Consider the following 6300-nt stretch of genomic DNA (forward strand, 5'->3'; position numbering starts at 1 on the left):
CTCTCTGAGCTTGAAGGTCTTGTTGAGATCAGAAGACCCAGAACCAAGTGCTTGGATAAAAAGGTGTAAGACAGGGAAGGGTTGCAGTCTTTCGCCGCTGCTCTTCAATTTGTACGTCGAAGAGAATATAATAAAAATAAAGGAAAGATTAAGGAGTGGGATTAAAATTCACGGTGAAAGGATATCGATGATAATATTTGCTGATGACTTTGCTAGTCTCAACAAAAGTGTAGAAGAATTGCATGGAACAAAGAGTCTAATGAGAGCACAATGTGAATTAAGAGTAAAGGGGAGAAATAGAAAAGGAATGAGAAGTTGCAGAAATGCGAACAGCGAGACAATTGACATACAGTTAACGATTACGACTGCGGTAATGGGAAAAGCGGAGCAGAAGAGAACAGAAGTGGAATGAAACGATAAGGATGAGGAGATTCTCCACATAATCGGCGAAGAAGGTAACATACAGCAAATATTGAGGAAAGGACTGGATGATAGGATATGCGTCATGACATCAGGAAATAACCTGCATGGTACAAGAGGAAGATGTAGATGGTAAAAACTGTAGGGAAAGACAGATTGGAAAACAACCAACACGTAGAGGACGTGGGGTGCAAGAGCTACTTGGAGATGAAGAGGATACCGCAGGAAAGAAATTCGTGGCGGGACCCAGAAGACAGGAAAAAAGAAACTAAATCCACGCACTATCGTTGTGCTAGCTGGACTGTTGGCAGCACTTCGGAACTCATGAGTGATTCCTTCCACTAATATACACGCTGTTTTTTACAACTATCCTCATCAATGTTTCGATGGAGCGTGTTCTTCAGTACATGAAATCTGTCCCGTCTTGGTTTAGCTATGGTTGTTGTCCCGCATTTTCACTTAACAGTCACACGCAGCTTCAAAAGGTTGAAATGTGCGTAATGGATTTGTTGCATACGTGACATCCAATGACATTTCCCCGTTCAGCGTCACTGAGTTTTTCTGACCCATCCGTTCTGCTACTACTACATGCTGAACACAGTGCTCTTCACCTCGTTCTATATGCCCGATTACTCCTAGCTAGTATGGATCCACACACTGGAGCAATCTCTAGGGTGAACCGTTTGAGTGGTTTTCAAGCAGCCTCCTCTGAATTAATTTTCCTAGTATTCTACAAACGAACCAAGTTAGCCATCTGATTTCCCTACGACTGAGCCTATGCGACTGTTACATTTCACGACCCTTCAGTTTGTTGGAGAGACGTGTCTGTATGAGCTGACCGATTCTATTTATGACTCGTTGATATTGTGCTCATAGAATACTAAGTTGTTTCGTTTCGTGAAGTGACAGTTTTATGCCGGCCGTTGTGGCCAAGCGTTTCTAGGCTCTACAGTTTGGAACCGCGTGACCGCTACGGTCGCAGGTTCGAATCCTGCCTCGGGCATGGATGTGTGTGATGTCCTTAGGTTAGTTAGGTTTAAGTAGTTATAAGTTCTAGGGGACTGATGACCTCATATGTGAAGTCCCATAGTGTTTGGAACCATTTGAACTGTTTTGACAATTTTATATTTCAGAACCTTTAAAGCAAGTTGTCACTTTTTGTCCCACCTGGAGCATTTATCAACGTCAGACTGAACATTTGTGCAGATTTTTTGAGATATTAGTTCGTTATTGACGTCTGCATCATCTGCAAAAGGTTTGAGGTTAACGTTAATAATGTCTATCCAGTCATTACCATGAAACACGAACAGTAAGGGTCCCAATACACTTCCCTGTGGGCAGCTGATATTACTTATACATCTACTAATGGTTCGCCGCCCAAGACAAAATGCTGCGCCCCCTCTCCACCTCCTACCAATAAAACATAAATCTGTCATAAATCTCGTCTGAAACTCGCTATTATCCTTCCTTCTATTAGCGTTGTTGTTATGCTCAGCAAATGCTTTCCAGAGTCAAGATACACTTGATCTACCTGTACTGATCCATCGATGGCTTTCAAGGTATAATGAGATAAAGCGAGATTAAGATACAGGATGAACCATGTTTTCGGAATCCGTGTTCACTGGCATGGAAGAGGTCATGCTATCCGAGATGCCTAATTATGTTTCACCTCAGAATATGTTATAATGCTTTACACAGGATTGTGAAAGGCATTGGACAATACTTTTGTAGATAATTTCAGATGGATCAAATGCCTCTGAGCACTATAGAACTTAACATCTGAGGTCATCAGTCCCCTAGAACTACTTAAACCTAACTAACCTAAGAACATCACACACGTCCATGACCGAGGCAGGATTGGAACCTGCGACCGTAGCGGTCGCGCGATTCCAGACTGAAGCGCCTAGAACCGCTCGGCCACACCGGCCGGCGTAGATAATTTCTTCGACCGTTCTTACTGACAGGTGTACCTGAAGCTTTCTCCCAAATACAGGGCGAAGTTTTTTATTCAAAAGTGGTATTATACAATATGGTAAAGGAAATGACTGACTCAGTTTTAGCGATTTCAGCTGTTCGTCAAAGCATAATGCTTATATAGTGGTTATTACGTGACTGTAGACGAAATTAGGATCCGCGGCTATATCCTGCAGACAAGAGTTAAAGTTCACAACAACATCAACAACAAATAAAGAAATAACTATGGAAGCGGAAACGGTATTATCGTCGTGGACATTGACTAGTACTAGTAACCATAGAATATCATGTTGATGGACTATATAGAGAAGGGTTAGGTATTGACTGTCTCTTAGTAAGCAACAGTGACCAACTGGCATAAATAGTCAGTAGAAGCAGAAGCGGCCTGGACGAGTGCACACGAAAGTACTCGAACACCGGCAAACCGCGCCTGCTCAAGCATCGACTGCTGTAATGACAAAACTAGACCAGTTAGATTTCGAAACAATTCCTCAATCATCCTATTAACCAGCGTTAGGCTCATGTGACATATTCCTGTTTCCTAATCTAAGAAAACAGATTGATGGGGTTATGAAGTATATTACTTCGAATATAGCAATAATTTTTGCTGACAACGAGTATTAAACGAAGTGAGACAAAGAGGAAATCTTTTACGAAGCAGTAAAGAAAATAAAAATTAATAATTTTGTTTCTTACAAAAACGTTACTTATTACATATTTCAAAGAAATTTATCAGTTGACTGTCGTGAAGCTACGAAACAAAGTTTGGGATTTGATTTGTGATGAATGGATTCCCAATTCCCCGCAAGAATCCACCGTTGGTGGTGATTATGATATACGGACGTCTATAGACCACATATTGGTGGAGGATACCCTGTTTCCCCTTGGTTAGTGCAGATTTGCCCAAATTAGTGTGAAACGTCTTTTCTTCTGAATGATATGCAGCCCTTGTCGCGAGTATTTGGGAAAAAGATTGTCAATTTCAATTAGACTGTTTCTAAAAAGTCAGACAGGTATACTCGCTTTTTTACTAGAAATGTTTTCAGTCATTGATCGTACATGCATTTCATTATGATTACTGGTTTCGATGTTGGAACTTGCTTCAGCCAGTGTTATCATATTTTAGTAAGAATAAACTAGGACGCATACTTATCACTAATTTACTTCTACTTTATTTTTAATCTGCAGATAATTATACGAGGACTGAATGAAAGGTAACTCTTCAACAGCTGGCAGTATTGGTGTGGGGCAGGTATTGGCTTGTTCCTTAACCCCTTTTCTACAGCTCCAGTTGGTAGGAAGCCTTAGTATTGAATAGTTGTGTTGCTACAGTGTAAAGTATAGAACCCTGAGCAGACGGTCGGTCAATGCGATTTAAGTAACGTGAGGTCATTGAATTCAAGACAGCAGAACGTGTCACCCCAAGGAGATTCATCAGAGAATGAAAGCAGCTTATCGTGATTGTGTTGATGTGAGTACTGTGCGTCGATGGGCGAGTAAGTTTAAAGATGTTGAGGCGGGAACATCTGACCTACGTGACAAACAAAGAGATGGACGTCCTGTGACAGTAACCACCGAGTTTCACAAGCAAAATGTTGACAGATTGATTCAGGACGATCGTCGTATCACTCAGAGAGAAACTGCAAGCGCAATCGGCATCACAAGAACGCGTGTGTCACATTATTGCTTTGCTTGGCTATTGGAAGACCTGTGCACGCTGGGTACCTCCGGATGACCCATCTAAACATCTTTATACTTGCTCGTCTAATGACGCACAGGACTCACATCAACACAGCCACGATAAACTGTCTCTATGGAGCCAATGGTACTGACCGACGCCGGGTCATCTTTAGCCGACAGGTATCACTGGATGCAGATAGAGAGGGGCCTGTGGCTAGCACACCACTCCCCTGGCCGTTGTCAGTTTTCGTAACAGGAGTTACTGCTTTTCAACCTAGTAGCTCCTAAATTGGCCTCACGAGGGCTGAGGATACCCCGATCGCCAACAGCGCTCGGCAGAACCAGACGCTCACCCACCAAGCATTAGCCAAGTCCGATAGCACGTAACTACGGTGATCGGACGGGAACCGGTGATAACAATGCTGCAAGGCACACACTGAGAGTAACCAACAGGTTTAATGACGGGAAGGTTGTAAATAAACGCTAGAGCTTTCATATCACTAGATAATTATTGAAACCCAAAAAAGTAGTTAATTTACAGGAAATACCTGAATCAGTGTTACAAGAACCACATAGTGACTGTTCCACTGCAACACAAGGACCTCGTTTACAAAATATTCACAGCCCATCGGAAATGCAAAAAAATATTAGGTGAATGAAGAACGTATATACTCAGTTCGGCGACGACACAGATATACCATACAGAGAAAATTAGAACTGGCCCATATTAATCGAAACTTTAAGTCCCACTCTGTTACTCATAGTAGCTCAGTACAGACAAGAAGCCCGCTCTCTTTAATAAGACCCGCCCAGCTCCCTTTTGCAACAATACCTACCTTATTGTCCAGCGCCCGTGGAACGAGAAAGCTGTTAGCAACTCTCACTGTAATGTCACGCATAGGCCTACAAACCCAGGCTTCTGTCATACATCACTCTCCTTCCTTCTCACTATATTTCAGAGCAGCCACGTGGTATGAGCGTGTAAAGGTCCCTGTATACGATTAAATAATTTGTCTAATTTTGTTGGGTTCGTCAAATATTTGAACATACACAAATTTGATGTGAAACATAAAGCGTGTTTGGCATGTCTAAGCGAAATTTTCATTTATCGCATATCTGAAAAGACAGGGAACTCTGTTTGTGCCGTTGTTTCGCTGCGCATTTACAGCGAAAATTGGTTTTGTTGTATGTTACCTCACTTTATTGCGTGTTTCCACAACTATGAAAACTACAATCAAGGATGAAAACAAAATACCACTGCAGTTACCGAAATGGCAGAGGTGTTGTGTCTTTCCTAGCCATACACTGTAATACGCAGGAAGAAGTTAAGAAGGAAATCAGTGTTCTACACACAACATTCGATGAGTAGTGCAATAAAATAAAAAAGTCGAGGCATTCCTATTCTTCCACGGACGATGTGTACGTTCTCACATTGTAGTATTATAATAAACTGTCTTCTATAGAAACAGAGCTGAAGTGAATGCAGGCCATTCGCACTAATGCTACAGTAAACCTTGACACGAACAGCCCCTGCTTCAAAAGTGACGTTAAATTGATAAACTTTGTTGGGGCGTGTAAGAATTTGTTTGACAAACCTGTGTATACACAAGAGCGAATTTGACAAACACGTTTCATCGTGTACGGGGCCGTAACAGTGCGGGAGCTAGAATAAAATAGGAACCTCCGTTAGTGTTCACATTTCTGGCCATACCTACTCAGTTACCTCCATTTCTCAATGGCTGAGCCACTGCTAGCTACAAAAACCTCAGTGAAGACAAACCAGCGAGGATGAGCTAGGAGTGTCTGCGCAACCTATCAGTGAGTAAACATATCACAGCAAAGATAGGTTGCGAATAACAAAAATGTAAAACGTGATGCTTGGATATTGTCAGCTGTAACAGACAATTTTCAGTGTTGCATGAAGTCCGTCTCTGAAGATATTTATAATTATCATTTTCTATCTGTCAATATGACTTTGAGTGCTCTGTACTAGACGGTGAAGTTTTTGTATTTTTTTTAAATCGTTTCTTCTGACTGTTATTTTTGCATACCATATGTTTAAGTAGACTCTTTTTATTTTACTATAAATAAAATTATGTCTGTGGCACTACCTCTGTTATTCAATGCTTGCAGTTTCAGAGATCTGATCATCAATTTTGAGACGTTACCCACATCAAAGTGCCTTAAAATGGAGTGATAATCCTCAAAACTACAAGCGTTTTTAAG

The sequence above is a fragment of the Schistocerca nitens genome, chromosome 6 (assembly GCF_023898315.1).
Source record: "Schistocerca nitens isolate TAMUIC-IGC-003100 chromosome 6, iqSchNite1.1, whole genome shotgun sequence".
NCBI lineage: Eukaryota > Metazoa > Arthropoda > Insecta > Orthoptera > Acrididae > Schistocerca > Schistocerca nitens.